We start from the raw sequence: 13,591 nt of genomic DNA, 5'->3' as shown, positions 1-13,591 counted from the left end.
AATAAACCAATAATAATGAGTAAAGTCCTTCCCTGAGTTCTATGAGCCATTCTAGCAAATAATAGAATCTCAGGAGGGAGTCATGGAAACCTTGGGTTTGTAGTCAGGGTGGATAGAAGTGTGGGTCACTTGGGAACTCTGTATTTGCAGTTAGGAATCTGAAGTGGGAGACAGTCCTGTGGTACTAAGCTCTTTCCTTTGGGGCCTAGCTAACTCAGGGTAGTTAGTGTCAGAATCACTTAAGTGAGGGAAAACCCACATACTTGAAATCAGAAGTACTGTGAGTAGAGAAACAGTTTTTCTTTTTAGCCTCTGATTTCACCTTCATCTAAGCCATATCTAGATTCTTTTTTTTAGTCCCTACAGCCCATTCTCCACACTGTTGTAGCACTAGCCATCTTCTTTTTTTCTTTAAATTTTTATTGTTATGTTAATCACCATACATCACAACAGTAGTTTTTGATGTAGTGTTCCATGATTCATTGTTTGCGTATAACACCCAGTGCTCCACGCAGAACGTACCCTCTTTAATACCCATCACCAGGCTAACCCATCCCCCCACACCCCTCCCCTCTAGAACCCTCAGTTTGCTTCTCAGAGTCCATAGTCTCTCATGGTTTGTCTCCCCCTCCGATTTCCCCCCCTTCATTCTTCCCTTCCTGCTAGCTTCTTCTTCCTTTTTTTTTTTTTTTTTTTAACATATAATGTATTATTTGTTTCAGAGGTACAGGTCTGTGATTCAACAGTCTTGCACAATACACAGCGCTCACCATAGCACATACCCTCCCCAATATCTATCACCCAGCCACCCAAGCCATATCTAGATTCTTAAGGCCAGACTTATTTCCCCATTTTAACTTTCCACTCATTGCAGCATGAGGCCATAAGTAAGCCTATTGACAATCATGTTGGAAATTCACACATCACCAAGCTAAACTTGGCTGTAGTCTGCCTTAATCTCTGCCCATGTTGCCACTTTTGCTTGCTTATTGTCTAAACCATTTGCCAAGCAGGGCCTGGACATTCAATCATACTGGAGGAAGAGTCAAGGGTGGGAGAAAACTGACTTTGTCTATAGAGAATAGTTTCCAGTGATGCTAATTAAAGCCAATAATACTTACTTCTATAAAAGTAAATCCTGAAATCTAAGTGGTTAAAAACAATTCAAGTTTCTCAATCACACACTGCATGAGGGTTGGTGGGTGGTGGGTGTTAACTGTCTGATGGAACCCATTCAGAATCAGGTGCCTCCCCTAGGTCCTCAGAATCCTGAACCATCAGCCAGATGACAGTAAAAGAGCACTATAAATGCTATTTGGGTCTTGCGTGAAAGAGGCACATATCACTTCCATTCATATGGCACTGGCCAGAATTACATAGGATGCCGGAAAATGCAGTCAAGCTTGTGCCCCGGAAGAGAAGAGGACACAGATATCAGTGAGCACTGACATAATCTGCCACAAGCAAGATCTCAAAAATTCAAGCAGATGATCCTCATGAGTATCAATCTCAGGGGTATGTAACCTTTTATGTAACTTTGTAAAAATGAACCTGCACAGGTTCATTTAATTTAGTGTGTATATCTTGGTTGTAATCTCTATAATGGAGAAAAAAACAAAATTTAAATAATGAATTTATATTGTAAAAATACTATGTAAGGAAATTTTGTAAAATTAGTAAACTTCTTCCAAAACAGGTAGTTGCCCCATAATTTACACATGCCTTTAAAACAAGAGGCAACATGACATAATGAGTTGATTTCTTTTTTTTTCCTAGATTTTATTTATTTATTTGTCAGAGAGAGAGAACTAGCACAAACAGGGGGAGCGGCAGGCAGAGGGAGAAGCAGGCTCCCTGCTGAGCGGGGAGCCCAATGCAGAACTTGATTCCAGGATCCTGGAATCATGACCTGAGCTGAAGGCAGATGCTTAACCAATTGAGCCACCCAGGCATCCCTGTAGTTTGATTTCTTAAAGAAGTAATACATTTATTGTAATAATTCAAGGCCAATATGAGTCTGCATTACTGTTTGAAAAGTATATTACATGAGCCAAAAGTATTGAAACTAACCCTAAAATCTTTGGTGGTTTACCTGTCAGAGGATTTTACTAATTCACCAACATTAAACAAACAAACAAAAAATGACTTAAGCTATGCTATTGGATATAGATATTCAAAAATTAATCATTTGCCATTTTATATCTCCTATGCCTAAGAATATCTTACCATTTGTTTTAAATGTGGCAGTTTGCCCAGCTGTTGAAGATTAACAATAAAGTGTTTGCTTAGTATGGCCCCATGAAATGAACTGCATAACAAATATGAATGGGCCCGGTTGGCTCAGTTGTCCAGAACATGAAATTTATGAGGTCATTATCATGGCTTCAATCATTGTTCAAACCGGAAAACCTGCTATACAACCACAAGACTAGTTGTATTGCCCTGATAAAGGAATAGGCAAATATTTCTAGGGACCACAAGAGTACTCTTGGGGAAAGAATCTGAATACTTGGAACAAATTCCATATAGTTCAAGAAAAAATAATTCACTCAAATCACACAGTCTTATGGAAAAATTAGTAAATGTTGGTTTTAACATATGAAGAATGAAAGTATTATGAATATTTTATTATTTCATACAGTCATAAATGGCCTGGTACAAAGAAATGTGTTCTATAAACAGATTGTTCATTATTTCTGGCTGTGCATAACACATAATAAATCATTGTGAATCAGATGTGGATATGGCATAGCATCTGAATTCAGAAACCATTTCACTCTGGAATAACTCATTCAGTCACTCATCCTTCAAGAATATATGGTGAATGATTAATAACTGTTTTAGATGCTACCCTACAAAGATAAAAGAAAAATATCCTTACCATCAAGGGCCCTTCTTTCTTGAGGAGAGTAATAAATGCAAAAAATAATGAGATTATGAGATGCCTATTAAAACAGAAGTCTATATACAGTCCAATGGAAGCAAAGAAGGAAGGTCACCCAAGCTGACATAGGGGAACCAGGGAAGGTCTCAGCTTACACATGAAGACTGAATCATATTTGTTTCTGTCTATGTAGCAAGACAGGGAAGCCCATTCAGGGCAAACAGAATAGCAGAGGTTAAGGTGTGAAGATATGGAAAAACAAAAGCTTGACCATAAGATGAGTTAAGGAAATAGACTAAGTAAAGAATTTTAGAGGTTATGCTTTAGGTAAAGAGGACCCAGTGAAAAATTTTGAGAGGCAACGTGACATAATGAGGTGTGCTTATTTGGAAAATCACTTGGATAGTTGGGCAGGAATGGGTTGCAGCCAGGGCAGTAATTTTCACATGCTATGTGCATAAAGAATCATGTGAGCCCCACTTTTAGAGATTCTTATTCAGTGTGCCTGAGTTGAGGCCCAAGATTTTGCATTTCTAATAAGCTCCCAAGTATGTTCATGCTGCGGGTCTGTGAACCATACTTTGATTAGTACTGGATTAGAGGCAAGGAAAAGGCCCCTGGAATAATGATTATGATAACCTGAAATAAAGCACTGCCAATAAGAATGAAAAGAAGCTGAAGACATTGTAGCAGATGGAATAACTAAGACCAATGGGCCTTAGGACCAATGAGAAGCTTTGAAAACATAGAGATAATCCTTTTACCTCACTGCTATGTACAGATCTCTCAGCTTTCACCATCCTTCCTTTTTACCCCCCATTCCCTCCTTTCTCCATTTTCCTTCTTACTTTGTTTGCTTAAATAATTAATCATACCCACTCCTTTGCATATGCTCTCACTGCCTTGCCCCCAACCCCATATTTCATTGCACTTATTTTGATACACAATACATCTGGTTAAAGCCAGACCCCTGATGACACTTTATCTGCATTTCACAGTTGAAGATAGATAACTTGAGAAAAGTATAAGACAGGGTGGCCCAAGACACTTTAATTTCCCAGTACCGACTTCCAGTGGGCCCACAGGGCAGTCTGGCAGTCTGCCATATTCTTCTAGTCCATTCTCTCCCTCACTCTCTCACCATCTACTATGTCCTTGGAATCTCAGTACTAGCCTCATTCTCAGCTTCATATTCCACTGAGAACCCAAAACCACTCAGCAAAGAGCCTCTACTGGCTCTCCCCACCACGTCCAGCCTAAGTGTGCTCTTATCCTCTGCCGATTTTGCTGCTTCCGTGGAATGCAGCAAGAAGATGGGCATCTATGAATGAGGACGTGGGCCTTCACTAGACGTCAAATCTGCTGTTGCCTTGACCTTGGACTTACCAGTCTCCACAACTATGAGAAATAAATTTCTGTTCTTTATTAGCCACCCAGTCTATGGCATTTTGTTATAGGGGCCCACAGAGACTAAGACAAAGGACTAGTTTCACCTCTGAAAGACCCTGCCCTAGCGCAGCTCTGCTAGGTCTCTGCTTTAAAGACTCCACTTCTCATTTATCTATCCAGCTCCGCTGGGTCCTCAGGATTTGATCTTCAGCAAACCCCTGGTGACCACGACTGACAAGTTCAATCATCCCCTCACTGCTTTCTTGGAAGATTCAGGTCAGTCCTGTGGGCTCTCAAGCTCAGCCCACCTGCTGAGGCAGCCGGGTGAGAGCTGAGGACAGCACTTTCTCTGAATTCCTTTGCTTTTTGCTGCACCAAGAGCTTTAATAACTATATTTACATTTGCACAGAGCGTCAACCTGGTTATGGAGATAAGAGAATCTATAATGTGGTGTTTTAGTGCCGCATATAAATTTTACATCTCTGGTTGTATGTGTGTTACAAACACCCCGCCCCCCAACCCACTTCTTGTGTATTCAATCTAGCGAATGGATCTGTGGGTAACTTTTTCCTTAGGCATTTTTCTGACAACAAATTATCCTTTTTTTTTTTCAGAAAAGATGAAAAATCTGGATTCCCTCAATGGTCTCTATGTTGTGATTTTAAATACCATTTATTAAAATAGTGTGCATATTTGTTATACTTTGAAAAATTCTCATCTGATATTTTAACTTTACTATTAAAAGAGTCTATTGTTTTTAAACAGATGTTTTAGGAGTCTCAGGAATATTTTAACTCCAGTTTACATACTGTTTAGAAGAATGTTATTTTACTATTAAAAAATTAAGAAATAAATTATGTCCATTGCTTTTTTAATAGGAAATAAATAAATAACTAAATAAATATATAACATCAGTGTTTTCACTTGTCAGAATCAGTCACTGTTTTAATAACTAACATACAGCATTTACATCAATCTTCACAACTATCCATTATTTACCAGATTTTACCGATTAAGGAAATAAGCACAGTGTGGTTATATGACTCCATGCAAATCCTGTAATTAGTGAAGTTATGACTTGAGCCTAATTTTTCTGCTCTTGGTCCCACATGCCTAAACATGTGGCTACGCTGCACTACATCTTCTAGGATTTTCTTTCCTATATATTATAAAGGGCCACTAAAGATTCTCATGGGAGATCTGGGGTGAGGGAGTTAGGGAGCAGCTCACACATGTTGTTGTTACTGACCTGCTATCCCCTCGTTGTCATGAGACTACAGTTGTACCTGCAACCAATTCCCTTGTCCCTTGAATCCTTCAGCTTTCCTGACTCCTGGGCCAGGTTGTCATAAAGGACTCTGGCCTCTGCAGATGTATACACTTACAGATTTTAAATAAGGTTTCTATATAGAGAGATTCCATATACAGATTCCAAATATAGAGATCTGTATATAAAGAGTCTATCTTTATATAATCCATATATATCCATATATATTATCCACATATAATATATACATATTATATTAATATACATCCATACACACACACACACAGACACACACACACACGCAGAAGACAATCTCCTAGTGGTTCTGCTTCACTGTTTGAACACTGAAAGATCCAACATTGCATTATAAACCTGATTCTGCTGGGATAATAAATGCCATATGGGCCTTTATTCTTTTTTTATTTTTATTTTCTTAAAAGATTTTATTTATTCATTTGAGACACAGAGATAAAGAGAGAGAGAGCGAGACCATGCAGGGAGAGAGACAGAGGGAGAGGGAGAAGCAGGCTCCCCACTGAGCAGGGAGCCCGATGTAGGACTTGATCCCAGGACCCTGGGATCATGGCCTGAGCTGAAGGCAGACACTTAACCATCTGAGCCACCCAGGTGCCCCCTTTATTACTTTTTTTAAAGTTAAATTCTTCTTAAGGAGAGAGACCTCTGTTTATTTAGCACTTTCTGTTACAGGAAAAATGAATGAATGAATGAGTGAATAAATGAATCTATGAAAATCTTTGACACTTGAAGCAAACCTGTTTTCTTAATATATGAAATGCTACTACTTTATTATTTTAATACATCATGGGAAAAAGAGTTCTTTCAATTTAGAAGAGTCATTTATATTACTGTCTCTCATTCTCCACTTTCCTTATTGATACAACTCCAATGAGAGATCAAGAGTCAAAGTAAGGGGGCGGGACAAGATGGCAGATGAGTAGGAGACCTGGATTTCATCTGGTCTCAGGAATTCAGCTTAGTAGGGATCAAACCATTCTCAACACCTATGAACTCAACAGGAGATCGAAGAAGAGAGTAGCAACAACTCTCTGAACAGAGAAGTGACCACTTATTGGAAGGTAGGACGTGCGGAGAAGTGAATCCGAGGCGATATATGGGAGGATAGATGGCGGGGGAGGGGGCTTCCGTCGGCCGCTTCTGGCAAGTGATAGAGCCGCGGAGCACAAAATTGGAACTTTTAGAAGTCGGCTCCGCTGAGGGACCTCGCTCCAGTGGCTAAGCTGGGGGTGGAACCCTCGTGGGACATTGTGGTCTCAGGACCCTCGGGGTCAAGAAAGACCGGGGGTGCCTGAGTGTGGCAGAGCTCCCAGGTTTCAAAGTGGGGAAGCTGGCTGCAGAGATGGAGCCGAGGCGCGGGCTCTCAGCTTGGGGTTGCCATAAAATGTGATCTGTGGCACAGTCGGGCCACTCCTCCTCCAGCAGGGACCCAACAAGCGGCAGATCCGGGGAGACTCCCCTTCCTCCCCCGGGAGGAGCAGCGCGGGAGCTGACCGCAGGGATCTGCTGGGTTTGGAGACTTCACACGGGGTCGGGAGCCAGAGATAGAAACTCTCAGTCACAGGCCGGGTGAGCACGGAGTGCGGCCGGAGACCAGGGACACGGGAGTGACTGCTTTTCTCTGGGGGCGCACTGAGGAGAGGGGCCCCGAGTTCTCGGCTCCTCCGGGCGGAGATTAGGAGGCCACCATTTTCACTCTGGTCCTCCAAAGCTGTACCGAGAGCTTGCAGGGAACAAAAGCTCCCGAGAGCAAACCTGATCAGATTGCTTAGCCCGGAACAACAAGGGCGGGGCAATTCCGCCTCCGGCAAAGACATTTGGAAACCACGGCAACAGGCCCCTCCCCCAGAAGATCAGCAGGAACAGCCAACAAGCCAAGACCAAGTTTACTGATCAAGGAGAACGGGAGAACTCCAGCGCTAGGGGAATACTGCACATAGAATTCAAGGCCTTTTCACCATGATTCATTAGTTTTTCAAAGTTAATTTTTTTAACTTTTTTCTTTTGAATTTTTCTTTTTCCCTTTTTCAACCAACATCTAATCAATCCCTTTTTTTAAAAAAAATTTTTTTTATTTTTCTTTTTTAGAGTCATATTTTATCCCTTCATAGTAGTTACCCTTATTTTTGGCATATATATATATGTTGTTCTCTCTTTAAAATTTTGAGATACAGTTTTTTCTAACAATCAAAATATACCCTAAATCACTGGTGTATGGCTTTGTTCTACTCTTGTGCCTGATCACATTCTCCCCCCCCTTTTTTTTATCTTTCTTTTTTCAAACAACTTCTTATCTTATCAATTCCTTTTATAAAATCTTTTATAATTTTCATCTTTACAGTCATCTTCCATCCCTTCACTGTATCAACCCATAGTTTGTACATATGTAAGTCTATCTTCCTTTAAAATTTTAGGAGGCACTTTTTCTAACAGACCAAAATACGCCCAAAATCCAGTGTGTGGCACTGATCTATGCACTAGCCTGATCATATTTGATCATATTCTGTTTTTTTTGTTTTGTTCTGTTTTTGTTTGTTTTTATCTTTTTCTTTTTTTTCCCCTTCTTTTTTCTTTCTTTCCCTTTCTTTTCCCCTGGTTTCAGGTCTTTTCTGATTAGTATAGAGTATATTTCCTGGGGATGTTGTTAACCTGTTAGCATTTTGTTTTCTCATTCATCTATTCACCTATGGACAAAATGACAAAACGAAAAAAATCACCTCAGCAAAAAGAACAAGACGTAGTACCATCAGCCAGGGACCTACTCAATACGGATATTAGTACGATGTCAGACCTAGAGTTCAGAATCATGACTTTAAAGATACTAGCTGGGCTTGAAAAAAGCATGGAGGTTATTAGAGAAACGCTTTCTGGAGAAATAAAAGAACTAAAATCTAACCAAGTCGAAATCAAAAAAGCTATTAATGAGGTGCAATCAAAAATGGGGGTACTAACTGCTAGGATAAATGAGGCAGAAGAGAGAATCAGCAATATAGAAGACCAAATGATGGAAAATAAAGAGGCTGAGAAAGAGAGAGAGAAAGAACTACAGGATCACGAGGGCAGAATTCGAGAGATAAGTGATATGATAAGATGAAACAACAGTAGAATAATTGGGATCCCAGAAGAAGAAGAGAGAGAGGGGCAGAAGGTATCTTGGAGCAAATAATAGCACAGAACTTCCCTAATGTGAGGAAGGAAACAGGCATCAAAATCTAGGCAGCACAGAGAACCCATCTCAAAATCAATAAAAATAGGTCAACACCCCGACATCTAATAGTAAAACTTACGAGTCTCAGAGACAAAGAGAAAATCCTGAAAGCAGCTCGGGAGAAGAGATATGTAACCTACAATGGTAGAAGCATTAGATTGGCAACAGACCTATCCACAGAGACCTGGCAGGCCAGAAAGGACTGGCATGATATCTTCAGAGCACTAAACGAGAAAAATATGCAGCCAAGACTACTATATCCAGCTAGGGTGTCATTGAAAATAGAAGGAGAGATAAAAAGCTTCCAGGACAAACAAAAACTAAAGGAATTTGCAAACACGATACCAGCCCTCCAAGAAGTATTGAAAGGAGTATTCTAAGCAAAGAGAGAGCCTAAAAGCAGCATATCAGAAAGAGAGACAATATACAGCCACAGTCACCTTACAGGCCATACAAGGGCAATAAATTCATACCTTTCAATAGTTACTCTGAATGTAAATGGGCTAAATGCCCCAGTCAAAAGACACAGGCTATCAGATTGGATTAAAAAACAAGACCCATCAATATGCTGTCTGCAAGAGACTCATTTTAGACCCAAAGACACCCCCACATTGAAAGTGAGGGGGTGGAAAACCATTTACCATGCTAAGGGACACAAAAAGAAAGCTGGGACTACTGGGTATTTACCCCAAAGATACAAATGTAGGGACCCGAAGGGGTACGTGCACCCCAATGTTTATAGCATCAATGTCCACAATAGCCAAACTGTGGAAAGAGCCAAGATGTCCATCGACAGATGAATGGATAAAGAAGATGTGGTATATATACACAATGGAATATTATGCAGCCATCAAAAGGAATGAGATCTTGCCATTTGCAATGACATGGATGGAACTGGAGGGTGTTATGCTTAGTGAAATAAGTCAATCAGAGAAAGACATGTATCATATGACCTCACTGATATGAGGAATTCTTAATCTCAGGAACAAACTGAGTGTTACTGGAGTGGTTGGGGCTGGGAGGGATGGGGTGGCTGGGTGATAGACATTGGGGAGGGTATGTGCTATGGTGAATGCTGTGAATTGTGCAAGACTTGAATCACAGATCTGTACTTCTGAAACAAATAACGCAACATATTTTAAGAAAAAAGAAAAAGAAGAAGATAGCAGGAGAGGAAGAATGAAGGGGAGTAAGTCAGAGGGGGAGACGAACCAGGAGAGATGATGGACTCTGAAAAACAAACTGAGGTTTCTAGAGGAAGGGAGGGTAGGGGGATGGGTTAGCCTTGTGATGGGTATTGAGGAGGTGACGTTCTGCATGGAGCACTGGGTGTTATGAACAAACAATGAATAATGGAACACTGCATCAAAAATTAATGATGTAATATATGGTGATTAACATAACAATAAAAAAATTAAAAAAAATATGAAAGCAAAAGAAAGCTGGGGTGGCAATCCTTATATCAGACAAACTAGATTTTAAAACAAAGACTGTAATAAGAGATGAAGAAGGACACTATATCCTACTTAAAGGATCTATCCAACAAGAAGATCTAACAATTGTAAATATCTATGCCCCGAACATGGGAGCAGCCAATTATACAAGGCAATTAATAACAAAAGCAAAGAAACACATTGACAACATTACAATAATAGTGGGGGACTTTAACACCCCCCTGACTGAAATGGACAGATCATCTAAGCAAAAGAACAACAAGGAAATAAAGACTTTAAATGAAACACTGGACCTAATGGACTTCACAGACATATTCAGAACACTCCATCCCATAGCAACGGAATACAAATTCTTCTATAGTGCCCATGAAACATTCTCCAGAATTGATCACATCGTAGGTCACAAATCAGGTCTCAAACGGTACCAAAAGATTGGGATTATTCCCTGCATATTTTCAGACCACAATGCTTTGAAACTAGAACTCAATCACAAGAGGAAAGTCGGAAAGAACTCAAATACATGGAGGCTAAAGAGCATCCTACTAAAGAACGAATGGGTCAACCAGAAAATTAAAGAAGAATTCCAAAAATTCATGGAAACCAATGAAAATGAAAACACAACTGTTCAAAATCTTTGGGATACAGCAAAGGCAGTCCTAAGAGAAAAGTATATAGCAATACAAGCGTTTCTGAAGAAACAAGAAAGGTCTCAAATACACAACCTAACCCTACAGCTAAAGGAGCTGGAGAAAGAATAGCAAATAAAGCCTAAACCCAGCAGGAGAAGAGAAATAATAAAGATCTGAGCAGAAATCAATGAAATAGAAACCAAAAGAACAGTAGAACAGATCAACGAAACTAGGAGCTGGTTCTTTGAAAGAATTCACAAGATTGATAAACCCCTGGCCAGACTGATCCAAAAGAAAAGAGAAATGACCCAAATCAACAAAATCATGCCTGAAAGAGGAGAGATCACAACCAACACCAAAGAAATACAAACAATTATAAGAACATATTATGAGCAACTCTATGCCAGCGAATTAGATAACCTGGAAGAAATGGAAGCATTCCTAGGGATGTATTAACTACCAAAATTGAACCAGGAAGAAATAGAAAACCTGAACAGACCTATAACCACTAAGAAAATTGAAGCAGTCATCAAAAATCTCCCAACCTACAAAAGCCCGGGACCAGCTGGCTTCCCAGGGGAATTCTACCAAACATTTCAAGAAGAATTAATACCTATTCTCCTGAAACTGTTCCAAAAAATAGAAATGGAAGGAAAACTTACAAACTTGTTTTATGAGGCCACCATTAATTTGATCCCAAAACCAGACAAAGACTCCATCAAAAAGGAGAATTACAGACCAATATCTTTGATGAACATGGATGCAAAAATTCTCACCAAATACTAGCCAATAGGATCCATCAGTACATTAAAAGGACTATTCACCATGACCAAGTGGGATTTATCCCCAGGCTGCAAGGTTGGTTCAACATCCGCAAATCAATCAACGTGGTACAATACATTAACAAAAGAAAGAATAAGAGTCATATGATCCTCTCAATAGATGCAGAAAAAGCATTTGACAAAGTACAGCATCCTTTCTTGATCAAAACTCTTCAGAGTATAGGGATAGAGAGTACATACCTCAATATCATAAAAGCCATCTATGAAAAACCTACAGCGAATATCATTCTCAATGGGGAAAAGCTGAGAGCTTTTCCCCTAAGGTCAGGAACGTGGCAGGGATGTCCACTATCACCACTTCTATTCAACATAGTATTAGAAGTCCTAGCCACAGCAATCAGACAACAAAAAGAAATCAAAGGCATCCAAATCAGCAAAGAGGAAGTCAAACTCTCACTCTTTGCAGATGATATGATACTGTATGTGGAAAACCCAAAAGACTCCACCCCAAAACTGCTAGAACTCATACAGGGATTCAGTAAAGTAGCAGGATATAAAATCAGTGCACAGAAATCAGTGGCATTCCTATACACCAACAACAAGACATAAGAGAGACAAATCAAGGAGTTGATCCCATTTACAATTGCACCCAAAACCATAAGATACCTAGGAAAAAATTTAACCAAGGAGGCAAAGGATCTGTACTCAGAAAACTATGAAATACTCATGAAAGAAATTGAAGAAGACACAAAGAAATGGAAAAACGTTCCATGCTCATGGATCGGAAGAACAAACATTGTGAAGATATCAATGCTACCTAGAGCAATCTACACATTCAATGCAATCCCCATCAAAATACCATTCACTTTTTTCAAAGAAATGGAACAAATCATCCTAAAATTTGAATGGAACCATAAGAGAACCCGAATAGCCAGAGGAATATTGAAAAAGAAAAGCAAAGCCAGTGGGATCACAATTCCGGACTTCCAGCTCTATTACAAAGCTGTCATCATCAAGACAGTATGGTACTGGCACAAAAACAGACACATAGATCAATGGAAAAGAATTGAGAGCCCCGAAATGGACCCTCAACTCTATGGTGAAGTCATCTTTGACAAAGCAGGAAAGAATGTCCAATGGAAAAAACACAGTCTCTTAAATAAATGGTGTTGGGAAAATTGGACAGCCACATGCAGAAGAATGAAACTGGACCATTTCCTTACACCACAAACAAAAATAGACTCCAAATGGTTGAAAGACCTAAACGTGAGACAAGAGTCCATCAAAATCCTAAAGGAGAACACAGGCAGCAACCTCTTCGACCTCAGCCGCTGCAACTTCTTCCTAGAAACATCGCCAAAGGCAAGGGAAACAAGGGCAAAAATGAACTATTGAGATTTCATCAAGATAAAAAGCTTTTGCACAGCAAAAGAAACAGTCCACAAAACCAAAAGACAACCGACAGAATGGGAGAAAATATTTGCAAATGACATATCAGATAAGGGCTAGTATCCAAAATCTACAAAGAACTTATCAAACTCAACACCCAAAGAACAAATAATCCAATCAAGAAATGGGCAGAAGAAATGAACAGACATTTTTCCAAAGAAGACATCCAAATGGCCAACAGACACATGAAAAAGTGCTCATCATCGCTCAGCATCAGGAAATCCAAATCAAAACCTCAATGAGATACCACCTCACACCAGACAGAATGGCTAAAATTAATGTCAGGAAATGCCAGATGTTGGCGGGGATGCGGAGAAAGGGGAACCCTCCTACGCTGTTGGTGGCAATGCAAGCTGGTGCAACCCCTCTGGAAAACAGTATGGAGGTTCCTCAAACAGTTGAAAATAGAACTACCATAGGATCCAGTAATTGCACTACTGGGTATTTACCACAAAGATACAAATGTAGGGATCCAAAGGGGACATGCATCCC

The sequence above is a fragment of the Eumetopias jubatus genome, unplaced genomic scaffold (assembly GCF_037043125.1).
Source record: "Eumetopias jubatus isolate StellerSeaLion01/CBP00866 unplaced genomic scaffold, mEumJub1_p1.0 scaffold_3, whole genome shotgun sequence".
NCBI lineage: Eukaryota > Metazoa > Chordata > Mammalia > Carnivora > Otariidae > Eumetopias > Eumetopias jubatus.
This window is presented reverse-complemented; position numbering follows the sequence as displayed.